A 24,855-nucleotide genomic window follows, 5' to 3' on the forward strand; every position below is an offset into this window, starting at 1 on the left:
GTGGTAATGAGGTTTGTCTGGGGGTTGTCAAGTGTGGACTCTTAAACAACTGTAATTTTATTTTTTTAAGACAAATGAAATACACAATTAAGAGAGTGCGTGGATAAGCAAAACAAATTAGAAATTCGTGCTAAATTTTTCAAATAACTTAATACCTGAAATAACAACAAATAAATTTAGGAAAGTGTGCTCTCAAGCAACAATCATAATAAGAAGCTTCATGGGGCACAAATACTTATACAGTCTGAAAATCTTAACTTCTACATATATCACCCTATGTAACTAATTCGCCTCACTGATTAAAATTTAGAAACAGGGCACTCACTATAACCTACAACAATGCACACTAGGCAACAAGGTAGCATAAGGACACCCTGCTATGACCAACACCTTACGCAAACACAAACTGACAGACAGCATGGACGACACACACAATCTACAGTGACAAAACAACCAAACGTACATCAGTTATCGATATACAGGGAAAGGGAACTTGAATCATTAAAAGACTATCACTAAAATACAGTATGTCAGACAATTTGCTGGTCTGCAATATACAGGCAGCACATGACCTCACCATTTCCTGCCATAACACAGCTCCTCAGAATACAGGTACAATCCTGGCCCTGCCGTGTTTCATGATGTCATAAGCTTGACAAAACACACAAAGCCATTATAGTCTTCCAATCGTTGTATATGAAATCTTGCTTCCACAAACATTTATGCGTTTCTGCCTTCGTGACTCTGGATGTACAGAGGCAAACATCATCTCCCATTCCAGCCAAACCATGCGTCACGTTAAAGCAGGCCACATAAAATGTTTATGGTCCGCACCTCCGCTGCCTTGCTGTCTCCAAACTATCTGTTCCAACCTCAGGTGACACATTTGAGCTTCCTCCAGAATATGTCGGCTTTAGCCAGTAGACTCCAACTCCTTGTTCGACGACGGCTGCCTCATCCCTCATCCATTCTCCATCACATGTAACGGTTCAGACACCAGCACAGCCTGTGCTGGCCCCACCGATATCAAACAAGCTCGGCCATCAAGCCAATGCTTAGCCCCTAGCGACACGCAGCACATTTTTCTGCCGCTTCTCACAAAGATCCAGTGCTGGCACCCGGAAGATGTGGCCAGTTCTGCTCCAGCAACTGCCTTTGCTGTACCACACCACGCCAGCTAATCTCAGAGTGGTGCTGCATCCACCAGCTGACCGTTACCTGTGTCCTCTGATGTGAGTGGAGTGCCTAATCCGCACTGGTGGAAATTGCTACGTTACATGGGAATTCAAATGTGCCATGAAATGGCTTATTCGTGCCACAAATTAAAACAATAATCACTGCTTCCCGTAGTTCATATTCAACAGATATTATTTGATTACCAAGTGAATTATTGGCTGCCACTTTCGACGCTAGGGCAAAAAAGTAATCGCTCTGCACAATTCATTTGGGTAATTTCAATGGACATAGCCGATACGTCTTAATGATTTGCTGGTCAGCGTCTTCCAATCACGAATGCCAAGCTCATTTTCATCTTCTCCAAGACTGAAAATTTCCATGCTGATATATATGTCATCTCCCAATAATGATCTGTCGCTTTTATTTATTTTAGGTTAAAAATATTTGTATATTTACAGCCTCTGTTGGAATTCACTGGACTGTAGCAAAGAATATTTTATGAGCCTTGTAACCCTGACAATTTTAGCTTATTTTGAAGATCTCTTTTTCCTCGGTTTAATTTTGACAATATATTATATAATGTTCTTGGTCCCAATTATCCTTTATTGTGACTTACTAAATCATTCTCATCAGTGTCTACCAGTGAAACGTTAAACATCCTACTTCTGATACCGATTAAAATTACTGCATACAGCATCACACATTTTGTCTTTTGGTATATTAAAGGACGAAGCTGCCATTATAGCTCTTGTTTCTGCTATAATTTACTTTCATAACTCTTCTTCATCTATATCATCATCATCATCATTATCGTCATTGTCATCATTATCATCAGCGTCGTCGTCGTCGTAACCACCACCACCACCGTCAACACCAAACCAACGTCAACATCATCATCTTCCTCACCATTTTTGTCTTCTTCTTCTTGTTTTTCTTCTTCTTCTTCTTCTTCTCCTACCATCTCCTTCTCTACCCTCTGCTTTCGTAATTACAATGCTTTCTTTGCTTTTAACGACTTCATCTTCTTCATATTGGTCTGTTTTCTCCTTTCAGAATAGCCATCAATCGCTGTAGAAGTTGAGAAAGGGGTCTGATGGGATGCTGAAATGCTTGCTTCTTGAATTGCATCTTCTCCTATGACAAAATCTGGCGGGACTTTTTTTTATCCAACATTAGGTACTATTGGATTATGGTCTGAAATGGAGAATAATATAATTTCTCTTTAATATCTCCATGAAGTGATGGTAAAAGACTACATAAATACTGTACATAACGTTCTTTTACATAATGGTTCACCATTTTTATTCTGGATGTCACCAATAAATTTGAAAATTGTGTTACATTAAAATATTCCTCAGGTTATTTTATATAAACTAACGTTTTCTTAGCTAATGAAATGTATAATTTATGTAACTATAAATATTATTGTTGGCAGAATCAGTTTTCATTTTTTGACAAAAAATTAAATCAATTCTATATTTATTAGCAACTTCCTCTCATAAAATAGCAACCTTTCTCTCGAAAAGATAAACATACTTGATGGCTTACAAAGAACTACTGTAATGCAGACTGACGATAAAACATCATCACTTCGTTGAGGAATCCAAATCTTCTAAACACCCTAACTGAAGAAACAAGAAGTAAAATAAGAATGTTGCAAAAGAACAACTGGTTTATAGATTTCTCGTGGATAAAATTTCACACAGGCATACATGGAAATGAACATGTGGATCAGCTGGTAAACAAGGCATCCAAATCAATAGAGGAAGTTAGCTACATGAAATTTCTCAAGTCAGAAAGGGAAAAAAGGCATCAGACTACAAAATGGAACATTACAAAAGAAATATTTTACAATGATACACCTAAGACTGGCGGCTAAATTACCAAATTCTTCTTATTGCACAGCAATATCAACAAGACACATAAAACTTAAGTCTTCCTATCTTTGACTCAGAATAACCAATGAAGCCATGTATCCATTACTGGAGGTGACCAAACTGAGGACCACATGTTACTGCAATGTTGCCGTTTGGACAGGCAGAAAAACTTAGTACTGAAAAGAGTAAATTGATCAGCTAGCAAGAAAGAAATGATGCAACTGTTTTAAAAGACGTCTAACAAATTCTGTTATTCAATAGAAATTCAAAATTTGTGAACTTCAGTCAGCAGTTACCCAATAAAATCTGTGCTAATTTAAACCAGTGACAAATGTAACAGAAATGATACAGCATTTAAAATATCTTTTTTCCATTCTTAAGTAAACCCTCATATGTAGTATTATTCTTTGTAATGAAGTATGTTAATAATAATAATAGTGATGACAATGATGATTATAATGATAATGGGCAGTTGTCCGCATTAAAGAACCAGCTATTACCTCTTCTGCCGCTTTACCAAATGTGTCTCCTGTCATTGTGCCTCTGTTTGTTTTCTATTCATAATTTCTCTTCTAATTACATAACAAGAAACTGCATGTGACACTGGTCAGTTTGGTATGCTGTCCCAGACCAGAACAAAATGTAATACACTGCCTATATACTATCATGGTTACAGACAAGCATCAAAGGAATTTGTAACAAATTGTCTCATATGTCACCATTTCAATAATATACTTGTTACAAGTTGTCCTCAAGTTATATACTGCAGAAGTGTAACAAATTCTACTATGTTACATCAGTGTTGTAACCAATTACATCTCACATTACTGAAAAACTCTAACAGGTTACCCCATATAACACAAAAATTGCAATAAATTATTCCTTACACCACCATTGTTAGATGAGACTGTAACAAATTGTTTTCCATATCAGCAAACAAAATTCGAAAAAACTGTCCCATACATCGCCATCTTAGAGGAAAAGTGTAACAAAATAAGAAGTTGGGAGGAAAACTAAATTTATAGCATAACTTGGCTAAAATATGAAATCTGTTGATATGACACATACTAAAGTATCAAGGAATCACCAGTCTGATAATAATGAGAAGTGATGGAGGTAAATACTGTAAACAGAGAGCAAGGATTGGATACATTAAGCAGTTTCAGATGAATGTAGGCTGCATTAGTTTTGTAGAGTTGAACAGATTTACACAAAATAAATGAACATAGACAACTGCATCAAACCAGTCTTCAGATCAGAGTCCACAACAACATCGAAAGTGATTCTGGAATGTAACCTCTACTTCTGAAGTAGTGTAGCTGTAGGGCAAATCCATCATGTTCCATTACATAAGCTGTCAGGTTGACGGATAGCGCTGCACATTCTGAGAAGACAACAGTGAGACCAAGACACTTCCTGTGACTTCAAAGTGCATCGCATAAGTTAGTTAAACATGTGGCCTCGACGCAGTAACCAATGCACCACTTGGACAAACTCTGTACCCATTTCATTTGTGATGCAAAAAAGCTATGTGTTGTAACAGAATTCAGAGAAAATACATCTTTACGAATTCCTTGTTCTGCATGAGTGTTAATTTCACTGAGAGTTTTTATTTTGCTGTTATGTATCAAGAAATATCTCCACTTGTGATCCTTTATGTTCAAGTTCATCTAGATATAAATAAGAAGTACTCTGTGTTAACCTTTTGTTGTATGCTGCTGATCACAGTGGCATCAGCATTGCTTTCTGTACACTGAGTGCTGGCCCAGTACATAATACTACAATTAGAGTACCAGTTGAATAGTAACACTGTTCCTTGGGTTGTCATCGAACATATTGGCTTGAATAATCTGTTGATTTTGACTGGTCATTTGGACTTCTAGTTTACAAGGATTAGGTATCTGACAAAAAAACTGTTTATTGTCTTTGTAACATTAGTCCAATTATTATCCTCATTTGTTTCAGGTTCACATGCATTACTTTAAGAATCTAAATAAAGGAAGGACTCCTGGTAGAATTTTCACATTTTCTGTATATACTATACTGCCATGATAATCAAACACACTATTAAAGATGGATTTTTCAGAACCTCACAAGATGAACTTCGGATAATAACTTTACTCATAGCAGTTTTAGGCCAGCAGGCAATAAAACACTCCTGCTGCTATCTTCAGATCAAAAAATCCAGATAGAAATTTGTTCTTCTGTAACTTTTTAATATTTAAATGATATTGCTTCAAACTTGGTGACTTTGTTTTTTAAACATTCTAAACATTTTAACCTGGCTAACACTTAATTTTGTACACTTACGCTCCTCAAGTCAGTATGAACTGGGAAGGGACTTAGCAATTCATAGAATGTACAAATATTATAGACAAGTTTCATTTCTACATCCCTCAGGTATATGTGTAACGGTTTTTTATGAAAGAAAATATCTGCCTCCGTACTGTTTAAATGTGTGAAGTTTATATAACAATACAACTCGCTGACTGCACTCAACTTATTATGTCATATTTTAGCAACTGTTGTGTGCAGACACAGTTCATAAATGTATCATAGTAATTTCTGTGTAGCTATCAGCAAACGAGTTCTGTCTGATGAGCAATTGAAGCATAGTAATTACATCTGAAAGCGAGAATAATACTTCTGAAAAAGAAGATCACAACAGTGATGACAACTTCATCCTTCATCTGAGTTACAAGACATTTCATATATTGATTCCTTACATTACAATGTGAATGCTGTTCAACTCAATCAGTCTAAAGGCAAAAAAAATCACGTAGAGCTTAGGAGCTTTTCTCAAAACTGGGAGAGCATCTAGTGCAAACATTATGAAATTTATTCCTGGTCCTACAAGGTACGCTGGCGCCAGAGTAGATTACATAAAATCATGTTTCCAAGTTATGATGAACGACAATATTCAGAGTATTGTGGTAGAAATGACTAATATTGAGGGTCAAAGAGTCTGTGGGGAAAGCTGAAAAGCATTACATGGAATTACACTTGAAACGTATGTTAGCCTGTTATTACCAGCTGATGTGTATAAATCATATGGTGAATCAGCAAAGAGTCTATGGGATCCAGAAACAGATAGAGCCAACTTTCCTGCTGAAATGTTGCTGAAACGGTTGTGTTGCATCTGACGTGTCTTGTGTTTCGGTGACATGTCTCGTTGAAGAGCACCAAGCTGACACCTATAAAAGTTTTTTGGGATAAGTGGGTGGAAATACTTTCAATACTGTATAGTCATGGCACAAATGTAACTTTGGATGAACAGCTGGTGGCTTTGTGAGGGAGTTGTCAATTCAAACAATATATACTGAGCAAACCATCAAAATATGGAGTAAAAATATGGGCTTTGTGTGATACTGCTACTTATTATGTTCTGAAGAAACAAATCAATACAAGAAAATAACCTGTAGAATCAGCTGAGAAACATCAAGGCGTGAGGATTGTCATGGATCTGATACATGAGCTAAAAGGACAAAGTGTCACATGTGACAATTCTTTACATCATATGCATTAGGCCAAGGATTTCTCAAAAGACATTTTGCATTGCTGGGGACGGTGAGAAAAAGAGTCTCAGCTCCCTAATAACATATCAAGCAAGGATGATGTTCACACTTCGAAGTTCTTTTTCCTAAAGATACCAAAGTCATATCTTACAATCCAAGGAAGAACAAACAGGATGTCCTAATGAGCGCAATGCAATAGGCAACAGACAAGATAAGAAACCAAAAATGATACTGGGCTACAGTGCTAGTAAGGGAACAGTTGACAGATTGGATCAGCGTATTGGTATCTACACTTGCAAGAGGAAAACCAATTGCTGGTCACTGATCATCTTCTACAATATTATTGACACCTCTGCCTACAAAACTTTTGTGCTGTGGAGATAAATAAATCCAGGGTATGGAAATAATTTCCTTCACAAAAGAAGAATATTCCTCCACGATTTGGCAAACCACCTAGTAACTCCTTAAATTTTGTTAGAAAAATGCTCCCACGAAATGGTCAGTGGCCATTGTTAGAAGAAAACAAGCAGAAAGTCCACCAACACCAAGCTCGAGAGGTGGCAACCAAAACTGCAAACAAGCCAGATGCAAATTCTTTCCATCAAATTCTGACAACAAGACACCAATGAAGTGCTCAAATTGTAACAAACACGTTTCTAAACCTCACACTAGATACTACCGTCGAAATTGAGAGTTTAGACACTAAGAAAAACTCTATTTCACAACAGGTCATTGAGAGCCAGATCATACATCGTTGTTGAAGCTGCTGGCATTTAATACTGTAAAATTTATTTATATTGTAACGAATACACCTACATTTAAAATTACGATAATTTTTGACAATTTATTATCATCATGCTCTACCATACTGGGTCATTATTACCCGAAAGAGCATAAGTGTATAGCTTTTCTAATAAAGGCAGGAGGGTGAAATAAATTCGTAGGCCACACTGATTAATGTACAATTTGTTACATTTTTTATGTTCAGGGCCAACTGCCACTCCCCACACTAATCATCAATTCACTACATGTCTTCCTGAATTTCGCTACCGTCTTCTGGTGTTACTGTCTTTGTACAGATAACGCCTTCATTCACAGAAATCCTAACAGAGCTTCCAACGTTATCAACTAGATAGTTGCAGAAGTCAAGGGCGTGTTTTCTGTTTTCGTTATCGGCAAACACATTCACAAGCTATTCCTTATAAGTCACTGATCTAAGTTTAGGTATGCCCTATTCACATAAGGTCAGAGGCAGAAGTTTGTGTACTATGATGCTTCATGCCAGTAACTAAGTTTTGTAAACAGAGATTACATCTTACATATATACAGGAAATACCATAGTTGAGAGTGAAAACTGACATAAATTTTAAAAAATACGATAGTAAAAAAACATTCCAGTAAACATAAGTATGTGAACAATGTCTCTGTCAGATAACTGTAAATGCATGATTAAGAACCGCCACTATTGTTGTAAATAGTACAAATGACGGTGAAATGCAGACTTTCCTATCAGGTTCTCATCACACTGGGCTCAAATTTTGCACCAAGGCCTATGTTAAAAGACACACAGTGCTTTTTCATCATATTTCATGCACACTCACGCCTGTTAGAGGAAGTGTACCATGCATCACCTTGCATTTGGATATAATATTGCACTTGTCTCTGCTGTGAGTTACGTAAATGATAGTTCATCCAGTAGAGGCTGTAGAATGGTCAGTCTGCTGGCTGCCGTACCTCGCTTCACAGTGCTTCACCCACATTATTTGAGCTGTATCTGCACCATACGTCTGCTGGCTTCTGTATGAAGCTGCTGACACACAACACTTGACAGGAGATGTGATCCACAAGCAGCAAAGTAGTAGCTAGTGGTTGCAAGTGTACACTAAACAACCAATATAAAAAACTGGCAAGTCAGTAAATTAAACAGAGAATGAGCGTATGGCATCGTTGGCTGGGATGCCCCATCTGGAGATGTACGGCCGCCAAGTGCGAGTCTTATTTCAGTCGACTCCACATTGGGCGACTTGCGTGTCAGTGATGAGGATGAAATGATGATGAGGACAACACAACACCCAGTCCAGTCCCCGAGTGGAGAAAATCTCCAATCCAGCAAGGAATCGAACCCGGGCCCGCTTGCATGGGAGGCAAGCACTATACCACCCAGCTAAGCAGGCGGACAAACAGACCATGTGACCAGAACACAGTAATAAGTCAGAAATGAAAGACTCGGTTGTGACCTAAGGCAGAAAAAATATGACTTAAGGGACCTGTGGTAGCTATATGCCAATGTTTTAATATTTAATACTTCTCAACCACAGAATTAGGTCATCAAGAACAAAGAAAATCAAATGCTCAAGCTTTGGAACCTGTAAAAATATGATGCCCATACAAATGCTAGAAAACTGTATGAAGTTCCAAGAACAACTCCGATGTCCAAAAATAATAAGGCGATTTATGCAGTAATTTGTTACGATTTCGCTCTAACATGAAGATGATTCGATCAATTTGTTATAATTTTGCAGTAGCACGATGATTTATGGAGACAATATGTCATGTACTCTCCATTGTCTGACAGCATAAGTTAATATTATCAGCAGAAAATGTCAAATATTTTGTATTGGAAGATAAAGATAATACTCTAGCATTACGTATCTTAACTTTAAAGGGCTGTTAAGATTGCACTCACCATTGCATTACAGAAATAAAGGAAAGAAAATGTGAAACTTAACATGATTCTACAAGATGTATTCACGTTTCCTTGAACAGCAGTATGTCTTCTCCATAATAATGTTGTTAAAAAGCATAACATAAAATATGTAACTACCTCACAACAGTGATAGCTACAAGGTCAGTAGATGAAACTATTTCGTTTGTCACACAGCTCACACAAACCGCCACTGAATTTGACTCAGCTCAGCGAAATGTGATACACAGGCTGATCCCTTGGCAGGCAGACATCGGCAAGTCTGAACTTCCTGACTGAGTGATTTTGCTTTATGGAACAGCTGCAACTTGTCCTGGCTTGTCTGTGAGAAAAAGCGCACATGCATTTTTGTTGAATCAGAAAAATATCAAATACTTGGAGACTTCAGAAGTATTGACATACTGATTAATCACTTTTGCTTCTTGGAAGAAGTTTGAACCTGTCAAAACAAATCGTAGCTTGATGTAGCAAGTCGGCAATTGTAGACAGCAGGAAAATAGATACATAAATAAAACAGCTACCAGCAGATAGTTAGTCCGCTGCTGCTGTTCTCAGTGCATGGTTCTTCCTATTACAAAATATGTAACTTTAATATGGAAGGCTACTACCAATGATGATAATAATAATAATAAAATTTGTATTTTGCTTAGTATTTACTTGTTGTAATTCAAGGAAACAGGGATTCTTCTACTTCCATGTTGCAGAATTTGAAGTATATAGGTGACAATGTACATTCAATATGTACCAAAAGACTGTCACCATTGTAGAACGGAGAAGGACATCTGATACGGAGCACAAGACGTTTGAAAATGAAATTTGGAGGAACTGTTATAGTATATTTGGAGAAAAGTAAGATAAATCTGTCGCCATGATTCTCAGCTGTAAGTGGTCGGGAACCTGACTCTCTCAACGAAGGCATACAAACTCACGTAATTTCTTCCTAGTAATAACTGCATGTAAAGGCAATTTTTGTCCGTAAGGTATCATGCGGTGGGATTATGAGAGAAATTAATGTTGACTCTCTAAAGAATGACTGCTGTGGTTGTGTGTTTAATTTGCAAAAGAGTTTAGTTATCACATACGAGATATTGGGTTTCGCTATGATCTGATGGTCTTTCCAGAAATAGACTTGAAAATAACACAGTCGCTCAAGAAGTAGAGGAATACAGTATCTGAAAGTACTGTTGCAGTAAAAGTATGTAATAAATATGAGAATTTGTAGCTGTGATAAAGTCGTAATAGAGGCATGCGACTACTATAATCACAATGACGAAAAAACTTTAAAATTCCTGGTTGGTCGGAGAATGATTGCCGTAACAAGCCTCTGGACTCATTTATTCATCAAGTTTCTAGGGCTCTGCCCACCTTCAGATGACCTGATGACAAATCGGTAAGAGAAAATTTTTTTATGCAATCTTCTAAATTTACACAAGTGTCTTAAAGGAGGACTTATGCTAACACGATTGTACAACAAAGACATTTAAAACAAAATACATGCCATTTAGTACAATTACAATGAAATGAACACCCTTAGCTGCTTACAGGCGTTGACATACGTCAACGGGGACTGACGAAAATGTGTGCCCCGAACGGGACTCGAACCCGGGATCTCCTGCTTACATGGCAGACGCTCTATCCATCGGAGCCACCGAGGACACAGAGGATACCGCGACTGCAGGGATTTATCTCTGGCACACTTCCCGCGAAACCCACATTCTCAACGTATTGTCCCGCACTACATTAGTAGTGCCCCCGCCCATTATACGCATTACTCGCGGCGCGTTGCCGATTCCCGTAAGAGTTCGGGCACTGTATGTGCATGCAGTCGCACTATCCTCTGTGTCCTGTGCATTGAATCAAACAGAGCTCGGATGGCGTGTACAGGTACAGCTTCCCATGCAGCTTCAACACGATACCACAGTTCATCAAGAGTAGTGACTGGCGTATTGTGACGAGCCAGCTGCTCGGCCACCATTGACCAGACGTTTTCAATTGGTGAGAGATCTGGAGAATGTGCTCGCCAGAGCAGCAGTCGAACATTTTCTGTATCCAGAAAGGCCCGTATAGGACCTGCAACATGCGGTCGTGCATTATCCTCCTCAAATATTGGGTTTCGCAGAGATCGAATGAAGGGTGGAGCCACGGGTCGTAAAACATCTGAAATGTAACGTCCACTGTTCAAAGTGCCGTCAATGCGAACAAGAGGTGACCGAGACGTGTAACCAGTGGCACCCCATACCATCACGCCGGGTGATACGCCAGTATGGCGATGACGAATACACGCTTCCAATGTGCATTCACCGCGATGTCGCCAAACACGGATGCGACCATCATGATGCTGTAAACAGAACCTGGATTCATCCGAAAAAATGACATTTTGCTATTCGTGCACCCAGGTTCGTCGTTGGGTACACCATCGTTGGCGCTCCTGTCTGTGATGCAGCGTCAAGGGTAACCGCAGCCATGGTCTCCGAGCAGATAGTCCATGCTGCTGCAAACGTCGTCGAACTGTTCGTGCAGATGGTTGTTGCCTTGCAAACGTCCCCATCTGTTGACTCACGGATCGAGACGTGGCTGCACGATCCGTTACAGCAATGCGGATAAGATGCCTTTCATCTCGACTGATAGTGATACGAGGCCGTTGGGATCCAGCACTTCGTTCCGTATTACCCTCCTGAACCCACCGATTCCATATTCTGCTAACAGTCATTGGATCTCGACCAACGCGAGCAGCAATGTCGCGATACGATAAACCGCAATCGCGATAGGCTACAATCCGACCTTTATCAAAATCGGAACGTGATGGTACGTATTTCTCCTCCTTACACGAGGCATCACAACAACGTTTCACCAGGCAACGTCGGTCAACTGCTGTTTGTGTATGAGAAATCGGTTGGAAACTTTCCTTATGTCAGCACGTTGTAGGTGTCACCACCGGCGCCAGCCTTGTGTGAACGCTCTGAAAAGCTAATAATTTGCACATCACAGCATCTTCTTCCTGTCAATTAAATTTCGCGTCTGTAGAACGTCGTCTTCGTGGTGTAGCAGTTTTAATGGCCAGTAGTGTATATTCGTTTCAAAAGCTTTAATCAGTGCCTTAATGAAGGAATTCATTATACAAGTACGCAACAAAAGGAAGGAATAAATTCTTTAATTTATATATGACAGACAATTAACTTGTAAGTAATATAAGAATGACTATACTTTTTAATTTAAATTATTTTATGTTCAAGCTTTACAAATATCAAATTGCACAACTTTTAATGACATGTAATGCATACAGGTTCTGTAATCAGATGTGCATAACAAGTAAACTTATTACACTCCACATAAACTTTCGTCGCGGAATTGTCTTTTTTCATTCCACACGCAAGCAAACGCCCTTTTGTCCTCTTCCGTGATAACCCTGCTGTGTCAATGATTGCTTCCGAAGGGAATTTCCGTCTTAGAAATTCCGAATCATCGATCGGCAGTGATAAGATTTTCGATCTGTTTTTCAAGTGTTCATTTTTCAATGCAAACGCTAAATTGTTAATGAAAATACGTCGAATTTTGACGGTTCCTATTGGTTCGGAAAGTGAATGTAAAATTTGGCCGTTTCTCCCAGCTATATTTAGTACAGTATAAAATAACACCATACGCCCTCTTCTCGTAATTCTGGAAACAGAATATGCTGCTACCGTTTCTTCACAGTATCCACTCCTCCTTTCATGAGATTGTAATCAATAATGATGACTGGCTTTCCTGGTTCAGGGTTGATGTCATCGTATCGTGTCTTGTGAACAGGAGTATCACTGAGCGACTACTTCTTGTTGAACATAAGACAAGAGATATATTACCTTAAAAGCAAAATTTCGAAATTCTGACAGGGTGGTTTTAGAGGCAAAAATTTGGTCAGGATCTTTGTTTTGTTCTTGTAAGGAGTGCCGAGAGAGGTCTATATGTTCTCTAATATATCTTCAGCTAATTGGCAGCTCGTTTACCAATTATGATTGGCCATATTTCTGTGTCTACTTACGATACCACTGACATGCCTTTTTACAATTTTCGCTGGGCTATTTGATACCTGAAATGGTCCATCCGGCTGATTTCCCACATACGCTTCCTTGTTACTGGTGAAAAGCTCTTTGCGTCACACATTTCAACCATTTTTATCCTGTATTATTTGGAGGGTTGGATAGTATGTACTGGATGCAGAAGCAGCAGCCCCTAAATCCGCTTCATATTTCATCGATCGTCACATTTTCAGTAGGTTATAGGATCGTTTCAGGCTGATTGTAAGGGAATGTTAAAGCTTTCTAATAGCATCCAACACATTACAAATAAAAATCTTTTATAGCTCACTGTGGCCCTCAGGATCGTCTGACTCCCAGAGTTCTTTTGAATTTTCATAATTACCTTTCTTTACATTTATCAACAATAAAACGCGAGTTAGCGCCATAGTTTCACATCTGTCTGTAACTTTACAATCTCTTGTACGTTTGTAATTTTTTGTAAGATTGTCAATGCATTTGTCAGTGTGGGTCCCTATGCTAACAGTTTCCAAAAGCTCATTTCATTAGAATTATTGTTTGAATAGCTTTCGAGACCGGGTGAAACTTTCATAATACTTCATTTTCTTGGTTTCTTTTTTGTGGGGGGGTTACATTTTTATTCCTTTTTGATAGTTTTTCTGTCCCTTAGAAAAACTCATTTTCTGAACATCTTTATTTCACACTCCCAATTTCGTCTTCCTGTTTAGCGTTATAGTTTCATGATTATAGTTGCATGATCTTGGTCGCTAAACTCAACTCCTTCGTCGCTCAGATCACCTTCGCTTTCAGCTAACTCAAGAAAATATATTGCAGATCTCTCGGCTTCATCGCGTTGTTCGAGACATAAGTTTTATAAATCTTTGGATCTAGAAACAAATAGACAAAAACCCTAATAATTGCCCTACAACTCTTACAACGCGAAAAATAGACAGAAAGATTACTTACGTATTTTTAGATCCTTGTAATGAATAGTGTCGTGAAAAGGTTCTTTTACAGTTCAATCTTTTTCCTTGGATAAAGTGAAAATGGCGCATACGTTCAAAATTGTTGGAAAGAAATAAGTATAACACGAGAGGGCGCGCGGGATAGTAAGTGCCCCACTACCGTTTTCCTTGGGGAACAACGCAATACTGAAGGGTCTGAGTAGAGGACGGACGGTAAAGGAAAGGAGGAGGGATGGAGGGTCAAGAAAACAAATACCTAAAGCTGACACGTTACAGGGCTCTGCGTTGTGCTACGGTACTACCAAATTTTGCAGTGGGATACTCGGAACCCCATTGCGCTCCCTCGAAGAATAAAGTGAGATGGCCCCATAACTGTAGCTCTTATACCTCTGGTTAATCTAATTGTAAGAAACCTGTACCATATTGGTAACTGCCTTTATATACTACGCTTACTCCGTGACTGCATTGACAAGCATACCTCATCGTCAATTAGTGCATTTTATTCTCTAGCACTCTATTAGAGCAACAGTTGCCTACTCATGATTTTTATGCACTCTATAGGATAAATTCAGAAGACATTTGGCCATACAGATATTTCGTGGATTGCTTATGCCACTAATAAGTGCACTTTCAGAGTACTCTGTAAATACGGGATGACCATTATAGTCTATTTTCTTTCTTCTTGTGCTATTTATTATTTAAAATATTTTTATAACGATAACAGCATTTACGTTACATCCTTCAGATTTCTTGCAAATATTATTTTATTTTATAAGTCCCTTACTACAGAATATTATCATTATATGTGTCCTTTTACAATGTATGTAACGAAAATAGAGTATCTGATGGTTCACTGGACTTTAGCTGGGGCCGGTGGGTGCAGCCGCGGTGTGAGGAAGCATTCACAATCCAAAATAAAAGGAGTTTGGTGGATTGAATTTGGGTAAATGGAATCGTCTGCAAAATCCTGTCTTCAAGGCTATCGAACGCTCGCCGTAGGTAGATAACTGGCTCTTTGGACCTATTTGTGGAGGCTACAGCGCTGCATTTTGAAAGCTGTTACATGCAAATGTTTTGTTGCCTTCGCCGTGACATAGCTCATTGGAAGTGGTCAGTGTTATGCTTTAACTATAATGACTTGTTACTAACTTGCTTCTGTGTAATGATACAGCACCTTGTACTTCTTGTACAGCGATATTGGTTTTCCTTTTGAAAACTTTTTTTTTTTTTTTTGGTTGGGTTTAAGGGCGCTCAACTGCTGAGGTCATTAGCGCCCAGTCACTGTTGTTAGAGCACATGGAATCTGTTAAAACTCAAGGGGATGGGGGACACCAGAAGGACCCGACAAAGATGCAGGTAAAATAAGTAAAAAGGTTAAATGTCTTTGGACAAGCCAGTTAAAGTTATAAAACGCAGAATACGAGCAGCTGCTCGAGCGTCATCAGCTAAAACATCCGGTAAAGTAGATGGCAGGGACAGGACAACACGAAATTGACTAAAACGGGGACACGACAATAAAACATGGCGCACTGTTAATTCCTGACCACAGGGGCACTGCGGGGCCGGGTCACCGGAGAGCAGGTAGCAGTGGCTAAACCGGCAATGCCCAATCCGCAACCTGGTCAGAAGGACCTCCTCGCGCCGAGATGGTCGGGAGGATGTTGTCCAAGCAGTTGGGAGTGGTTTGACTGCCCGGAGCTTGTTTCCTCGGAGGGATGACCAAGCATCCCACCACAACGACACAAGCCTCTTACATACATCCCCACGAACGTCAGATGACGGGACACAGTGGGAGGCTGGCCGAGGCAGGAGGACTGCAGCCTTGGCTGCAGCATCCGCAGCCTCATTCCCAGGCACTCCTACATGTCCGGGAACCCACAGAAAGCTGACAGAACCACCATTATCAGCTAAAGAATGGAGGGACTGCTGTATCCGTTGAATCAAGGGATGGACCGGATAGGGAGCTCCAAGGCTCTGAAGAGCACTGAGTGAGTCAGAGCAAAGTACGTACAATGAATGGCGGTGGCGGCAGGCATACTGAACGGCCTGATGGAGAACAAAAAGCTCGGCCGTAAAGCTCGAACATTGGTCGAGGAGCCGGTATTTAAAGGTGGCGGCGGCGACGACAAAGGCACAGCCGACACCATCGTCAGTTTTGGAGCCATCGGTGTAAATAAAGGTGTGACCGGCAAGGCGAGCACGAAGTTCGACAAACCGTGAGCAATACACTGCAGCCGGAGTACCCTCCTTCGGGAGTGAGCTGAGGTCGAGATAAATATGACCCGGAGCCTGGAGCCAAGGTGGTGTCGGGCTCTCACCCTCTCTGAAGGTGGTAGGGAGGGCAAAATCCAATTGTCGAAGCAGGCGATGGAAGCGGACTCCGGGGGGCAGCAGGGCAGACACATACAACCCGTACTGACGGTCGAGAGAATCGGCGAAGAAGGACTTGTAAGAGGGGTGGTCGGGCATAGACAACAGCCGGCAGGCATACCGACACAGCAGTACGTCGCGCCGGTAGGTCAATGGTAATTCGGCAGCTTCAGCATAAAGACTCTCGACAGGACTAGTGTAGAAGGCTCCGGTCGCAAGGCGTATCCCCCGATGGTGGATGGAGTTGAGCTGGCGTAAGAGGGATGGCCGAGCGGACGAGTAGATGAAGCTCCCATAATCCAGCTTCGACCGGACTATGGACCGATACAAGCGAAGCAGGACAGTGCGATCCGCTCCCCAAGATGAACCGCTAAGAACTCTGAGGACATTAAGGGAACGTGTACAACGGGCCGCCAAATAAGAGACATGTGGAGACCAACACAGTTTCCTGTCCAATGTGAGCCCTAGAAACTTAGTTGTGTCCACGAATGGGAGAACAACGGGACCGAGATGTAAGGATGGCGGAAGGAACGCTTTATATCGCCAAAAGTTGATACAAACCGTCTTCTCTGCAGAGAACCGGAAGCCATTTGCCACGCTCCATGAGTAGAGGCTGTCTAGACAACGCTGAAGGCAGCGCTCCAGGAGGCATGTTCTCTGGGCACTGCAGTAGATCGCGAAGTCATCGACAAAGAGAGAGCCTGAGACATTAGGTGGAATACAATCCATAATTGGATTGATCACGATGGCAAAAAGGGCTACGCTCAAGACGGAGCCCTGAGGCACTCCGTTCTCCTGGAGGAAGACGTCGGACAATACGGAACCCATACGTACCCTAAACTTTCGATCCGTTAAAAAGGAATCAATAAAAAGGGGCAGGCGACCGCGTAGGCCCCACCTGTGCATAGTGCGGAGGATACCTCCTCTCCAACAGGTATCATAAACCTTCTCCAAGTCGAAGCACACGGCTACCGTTTGGCGCCTTCGCAAAAAGTTGTTCATGATGAATGTCGACAAGGTCACAAGGTGGTCAACAGCGGAGCGGCGGCGATGAAAGCCGCATTGGACATTAGTAAGTAGTCGTCGAGATTCAAGAATCCAGACTAACCGAGCATTAACCATGCGCTCCATCACCTTACAGACACAGCTTGTAAGAGAAATGGGGCGGTAACTAGAAGGAAGGTGTCTATCCTTCCCGGGTTTGGGTATAGGAACAACAACAGCGTCACGCCAACGCCTGGGGACTTGACCGTTGGTCCAGACGCGATTGTAGATACGAAGAAGGAAGCTTTTGCCCGCCGGAGAAAGGTGTGCCAGCATCTGAACGTGAATGGCATCTGGCCCCGGAGCAGAGGATCGGGACAGTGCAAGCGCACGTTCGAGTTCCCGCATAGTAAAGGGGGCATTATAAGTTTCTAGATTCAGCGAGTGGAAGGAAGGTCGCCGAGCCTCTTCTGCCTCTTTCCTGGGAAGGAAGGCAGGGTGGTAATGGGCGGAGCTTGAAACCTCCGCGAAAAAGCGGCCTAAGGCGTTGGAGACAGCCGCAGGATCAACAAGGACCTCATTACCTGAGGTCAGGCCAGGTACCGAGGAGTGGGCCTTAATGCCCGACAGCCGGCGCAGGCTACCCCAAACGACGGAAGAGGGAGTAAAACTGTTAAAGGAGCTGGCGAAAGAGGCCCAACAAGCTTTTTTGCTGTCTTTGATGATTCTACGGCATTGCGCTCGGAGTCGTTTGTATTCAATACAATTCGCCAATGTAGGATGGCGGCGAAAGGTGCGTAAAGCACGTCGTCGAGCACGGATAGCGTCCCTACAAGCCTCGTTCCACCAGGGGACGGAAACGCGACGTGAAGAAGAAGTAGTACGAGGAATGGAACGTTCGGCAGCATTGATAATAACAGCCGTGAGGTAGTCGACCTGACTGTCACAACTGGGAAAATCGTGGTCCGGAAAGGTCGCCAGGGAGGAGTAAAGTCCCCAGTCAGCTTTCAGTATGTTCCAGCTCGAAGGACATGGGGATGGGGTGTGGTGCAGGAGACGAACGACACAGGTGAAGTGGTCGCTCGAATAGGTGTCAGAAAGGACATACCACTCGAACCGACGGGCAAGAGTGGTAGAACAGATCGAGAGGTCCAAGTGGGAGTAGGTATGAGTAGAGTCCGAGAGGAAAGTCGGGGCGCCGGTATTAAGGCAGGCAAGATTGAGATGGTTGAAGATATCCGCCAAGAGTGAGCCTCATTGACAGGATGCAGGAGAGCCCCAAAGGGGATGATGGGCATTGAAGTCGCCAAACAATAAGAACGGCGGGGGAACTGAACGATCAGGTGCATCATGTCAGCCCAACTAACAGCAGATGACGGTGGAGTGTAGATGGTACAAACTGAAAAAGTAAAAGCAGAAAGAGTAATGCGGACAGCTATTGCTTGGAGTGGGGTGGTCAATGGGATGGGATGGTAATAGACATCGTCCCGAACGAGCAACATGACCCCACCATGAGCTGGGATACCGTCCACAGGGGTGAGGTCATACCGCTCCGAGGTATAGTGGGTAAAGGCAATACGGTCAGTCGGGCACAACTTGGTTTCCTGGAGACCAAGGACGAGCGGACAGTGCAGGCGGAGGAGCAGTTGTAATTCCTCCCGATTAGATCGAATACCTCTTATGTTCCAATGAAACAACGCCATCGCTAGTCAAAAAGTTGGGGGAACGAGACGGGGGAAGAGCTGGTCACCTCGACGGCCGCGGAGGGCCAGGTTGCGAGGGAACAACGCTACAACCGACGGGAGGCGGATCCGGTTCCATCGACTCGTCGCCAGCTGCGGCCGCGGTCCCTGATTGTGTAGGAGGGGCCGCATCATTTGCCGACGAAAGGCCAGCGGAGCGCCTGGCAGCAGAGCGTCCCGGCGAAACTGAGGACGGCCGGGAGCAGCGACTCACGGATGAAGCGTCAGACGAAACGCGCCGGGGTGGAGAGGGGGATAGATCTTCTTTGAGGCCTTCTTGGAAGGCCGAGGAGGCACAGGGATGGTGGGCTGGACCCGAAGAAGGTCCTCACGCGCGGGGTCCATTTTGGAACGCCGGACCTCGGAAGCTGGGGTCCAGAACGTTTCCCCAATGGACGCCTGAGAAGAGGATCGCTTCTCAGGTGGTGTGGGGGGAGGAGGAGGAGGAAGGGTGGCCCCTGGGGCAGAGGGGGTGGGGGCCACGGGGGGAGGAGGATTTGGAAGGGAGGGATTTGGGAGGCGGAGGCAGAGCCCCCTGATGGGCGGAGGAGGCGGAGGGGGGACAGGATAGGGGTGAGGATACCGCGGAAGGAGTGGACACAACTGAGGCAAACGAAGTGGTCAATGGCACGGGATGAAGGCGGTCATATTTCTTCCTGGCCTCAGAATAAGAGAGCCGATCCAAAGTTTTAATTTCTTGTATCTTTTTCTCCTTCTGATAGGCGGGGCAGTCTGAGGATCTAGGCGAGTGGACGCCAGGACAATTAATGCACCGAGGTGGTGGGGTGCATGTATGTTCCTCACGAAGAGGACGTCCACAATCGCCACGAAGGGGCTCAGCCTCACACCATGATGACATGTGCCCAAAGCGCAAAAACCTAAAACAGCGCATAGGAGGCGGGACGTAAGGTCGCACGTCGCACCCGTAGCACATCACCTTGACCTTCTCCGGGAGAACGTCCCCCTCGAAGGCGAGGATAAAGGCCCCGGTGTCGATGCGACGGTCTTTGGGGCCGCGCTGGACTCGCCGGACGAAATACACGCCGCGGCGCTCCAAATTGGCCCTGAGCTCCTCATCAGATTGTAGCAGGAGGTCACGATGAAAAATAACCCCCTGCGTCCTATTTAGTGCCAGATGTGGGACAATGGATACTGGGATGTCCCCTAGGCGGTCGCACGCCTGGAGCGCCGCCGACTGTGTGGCGGAGGTGGTCTTGATAAGAACGGACCCGGATCGCATCTTGCTGAGAGCCTCGATTTCCCCGAAGACGTCCTCAATGTGCTGAACAAAGAACATGGGCTTGGAGGTGGCGAACGTCCCCCCATCGGTTCGAGAACAGACCAAATAGCGGGGGAAGTACTTTGCCCCAAGCCAGCGGGCCTGTCCCTCCTCCCATGGAGTGGCCAAGGGGGAAAGGGCAGGAGAACCAGAACTAGAAACGGTACCTTTTCTTTTGAAAGACTCGGCCACAGAGCGATCTGATACGTGTTGACGTTTCATCTGCGAAACGTCCGCCCCGATACCACCCACTCCGACCAGGGGCTCTCCCCACGGGCGCCACCCAGCCGCAGCAAGGGCCACCTGGCAGGATGACCATTGCCGGGAGTCCTGATGCCCCAAGGAGACGGGCATCTACTCCTTGGCCGACATGGGGAGGGTGCAGCTCAGGTATCGGCAGTACGATCCCTGTGTTGTCAGGGGGCTACAACCTAGAGGGTACATGACGACCCCACCACAACGGGCTGGCTACCGTGCTGGATTTCTGGTGCCATGGAAAGTCCATCATGATCGCTGGTGCAGATGGAGATGCATTATGGGCGTAACTTGGACAACCCATCAGGCGTTTAGGCCCAATTTCAGGAATAGTGGGTATGGTTACAACGCCGGTGCAAGGTTGAGTACCAAGGTCTTAGTGCACTTAGGACCAGTGGTACACCATGTAAGGTGTCCTTCCCCAAAAGGCTCGTACTTCTGTAGACTTTTGAAAAATGGAGGTCAAACCCCAAAGGGGACCATAACATGGAAGGCCGAAACGGTTGAAACTCCTTTTAGTCGCCTCTTACGACAGGCAGGAATACCTCGGGCCTATTCTTACCCCGGACCCGCAGGGGGGCCTTTTGAAAACGTAAGGCAGCAGCACCAATCCGAGCGCAGTTTTTATTTCTCTGTTATTAATTTAAAGCGTATTCTGGCTCATTTAATTCACAACTGTGCCTACTCGTACTTTGTATCAGACCAGAGCGACTAGCAGTTAGTGTAACTATTTAATCTTTTATTATCTGAGCTGTTAATTTTAATTGCTGTTCTCGTTTTCTTGGTTTAAAGTCATTTGTTTTACAGATAATCTTTTTAAGCTCAATATGATGATCACTGGACGTTTGAGCGAGTTAGGTGCTTCGTCACCTTTAAGTGAAGATAATTATTTATACGTTTGTTGGTTAAAAGTGACATATACTCCCCAGCTTGGTGGGGGAGGGGGGTGTTCTTTTAGAGGTCGCTTTATATTAACTCAGTGAATTATTGTAATATTTCATGTGTGGTAATTTTTATGTGTGATTTATAAATTCCTGCTATACTTTTGTAAACTGTTATGTAAAGCTGATTTCATGCGGCGAATGTAGACGTTCATTGAGGGACTGTAGATAGTTGATTCCGCAACTAGTATCATTTGTTGAATGCAGTGATTGATTTAATTTCATGACTTTCCTTTTTAATTGATTTTGTAAATGTTCTACTTAGTAAATTTTTGATGTCAGTGTTCGCTACCTTTGAGTGGACTGTTTATGCACCTTACACTAACGAGATCGAGCAATTATTTCTGTGGTCTTCTTCTGATTAATTTTGTATATTCTATTTGGGTGTTGACTCTTTGCATTAATTAATTTTGTTGTGCTTGTGATTAATTGAAGTTGTTGAGTAATTTGAGTGGTGTAATGTAGTCAGAGAACAACGTAACGGCCGGCGAAAGTGGCCGAGCGATTCTAAACGCTTCAGTCTGGAACCGCGCGACCGCTACGGTCGCAGGTTCAAATCCTGCCTCGGGCATGGATGTGTGTGATGTCCTTAGGTTAGTTAGGTTTAAGTAGTTCAAAGTTCTAGGGGACTGATGACCTCAGATGTTAAGTCCCATAGTGCTCAGAGCCAACAACGTAACGTGATACTGAAGCTTAAAGTTATTCGTGCACAAGTCAACAATTTGCTAATGTTATAAAAATAAAAGTTTCTTCCTACAAAATTTTAGCGTTCTGTGTTCCCTGTTACATTTTATGTAACGTAATTGAGTTCCCAACGTTTGCACATAGCCTTTTAACTGTAATAAGATATTGTTATCAATTTTATCGTTCTTTTTTGACTAAGATTCATGTAGATCCTGCGATATGAGGTCATTTGCGTTCTTGACTATGTAACTGTATATCGCATTTGTAAAAAATTTGCTCTACTTACGTAATTTGTGCGCAAGATTGTAACGTTTTATGCTTCTGCTTTACTTGTAAACAGTGACTTTGCTTATTAAATGATAACGTTACGTCTATTCAGCGTTTACGATATAACTGGCAGCTCACTGTACGTATAAACAAGAATAATAGGTGAATGCCATAATGTAGCTCCAGTTGTCGCCGTAACATCTACGACTTACGGCAGTGCTTACCGATTCCAACATCGTTTCCTTGGTTACCGGTTGGATTCTTTGCTTCTAACCGGGTTCCGCAACCTCTTTGACTGATGACGGAACATGTCGAGTCATATTTCGTTGCCCTGATTACCAACTGGCATCCTACCAACCACCTTTGCTACGCTTGCGTCCATCACAAGTCCCCGTAGAAAGCAGATTACGTTTAAACGAGCCAGTGTCATTGGATAATGATTTCTTCTCTGCTTTTGAAATACACGTCTTTTACATAATATTTGAAATATCATGAGCTGATCATTCCATTACCTAACTTCTAACAACTGGATTCCGAGGAATGTTAAAAATGGTTCAAATGGCTATGAGCACTACGGGACTTAACATCTGAGGTCATCAGTCCCATAGAACTTAGAACTACTTAAACATAACTAACCTACGGACATCACACACATCCATGCCCGAGGCAGGATTCGAACCTGCGACCGTAGCGGTCACGCGGTTCCACAGTGAAGCGCCTAGAACCGCTAGGTCACAACGGCTGGCCCGAGAAATGTAGTCATGTCTTTGTATTGTATTATATTGTATTGAACTGGGGACCTAGAAACGACGGAGAGACTTCGTCCCCGCCGTAGCCCTCAGTGGTTCACAACCCCACAACAGGCTACAGCAGTCCACTCACCCCACCGCCGCCCCACGCCGAACCTATGGTTATTGTGCGGTTCGGCCCCCAGTGGACACCCGGGAATGTCTCACACCTGACAAATGTAACCCCAATGTTTGCGTGGTAGAGTAATTAAGGTGTACGCGTAAATGGAGAATGTTTTTGCGCAGCAATCGCCGACATAATGTAACTGAGGCGGAATAATGGGAATCAGCCCGCATTTCCCGAGACAAATGGATAACCGCCTTAAAAACCATCCACAGACTAGCCGGCACACCGGATCTCGACACTAATCCGCCGGGCGGATTCATGCTTTCTTGGCTTCCCGCCCGGAAAGCAGTTATTCCCATGATTGTATTCAAGTCCTTCGACCTCTAAGAAAGAGTATTATTCCTTCTCACACATTATAATCGTCTGATGATGATCCGACTATTGATCGAAACCTGTCACCTAAGAAAATAAATAACTCACATGGACCAAGACTGCTATTATTGAAATAATTTTTTATAATTGCAGCGATCGCTGTTTTTCGGCGTACAATATTCCAAAAAGTTCGTAGAGATTGGTGGCGGGAGGACATCAGTAAGGAAACAAAATAATGTAAAGTAAGAAGAAGGTAATGTACCTGCTGCAACAATTTTCTTTCGTGGGGGTTAAGTGTCCAGAGAATTCCCGGAAAATAGTTTACGGCTAGTTCCTTTCCATGAATCTGTTAGTACATAGTTTTTTCATGCTGTTTCCTCAACCAGCTGCATTATAATCTTTTAGGAATACAATGTACGGTGAATGGTGAAATTTGCCTTACTTTACACCTATCGTAGACTTGACGTCGTCGTCAAATTATGAAGCAGGCCGCTGCGTGACTTGTTTCCGGGATGTGATTCCGTTTGGTCTCATACAAGGACATGTCACACTGAATCATCTAATTCAACTTATGCTGTTGAAAGAATTCATTTTAAGGACGAAAAGTAAACAAACTGCGCTTAGTTCCACTAATATTTGTTTATAACAAAAACAGTTCTTTGCTTATTATCTCATCATCAGGTTTTTAGCCTATGATGGTCTCTTGAGCCGAAAACTGATTTGTAATAAATATTGTTGGAACAAAACCTAATTTGTTTACTTTCTAGCGGTAAATACAATACAGTTGTATGACGAAGTCACAGGTACGACTAGTTATCGTGAATACGTCACCGATATTCTACCGCCGGCCGTTGTG

Source organism: Schistocerca serialis, chromosome 4 (assembly GCF_023864345.2).
Source record: "Schistocerca serialis cubense isolate TAMUIC-IGC-003099 chromosome 4, iqSchSeri2.2, whole genome shotgun sequence".
NCBI lineage: Eukaryota > Metazoa > Arthropoda > Insecta > Orthoptera > Acrididae > Schistocerca > Schistocerca serialis.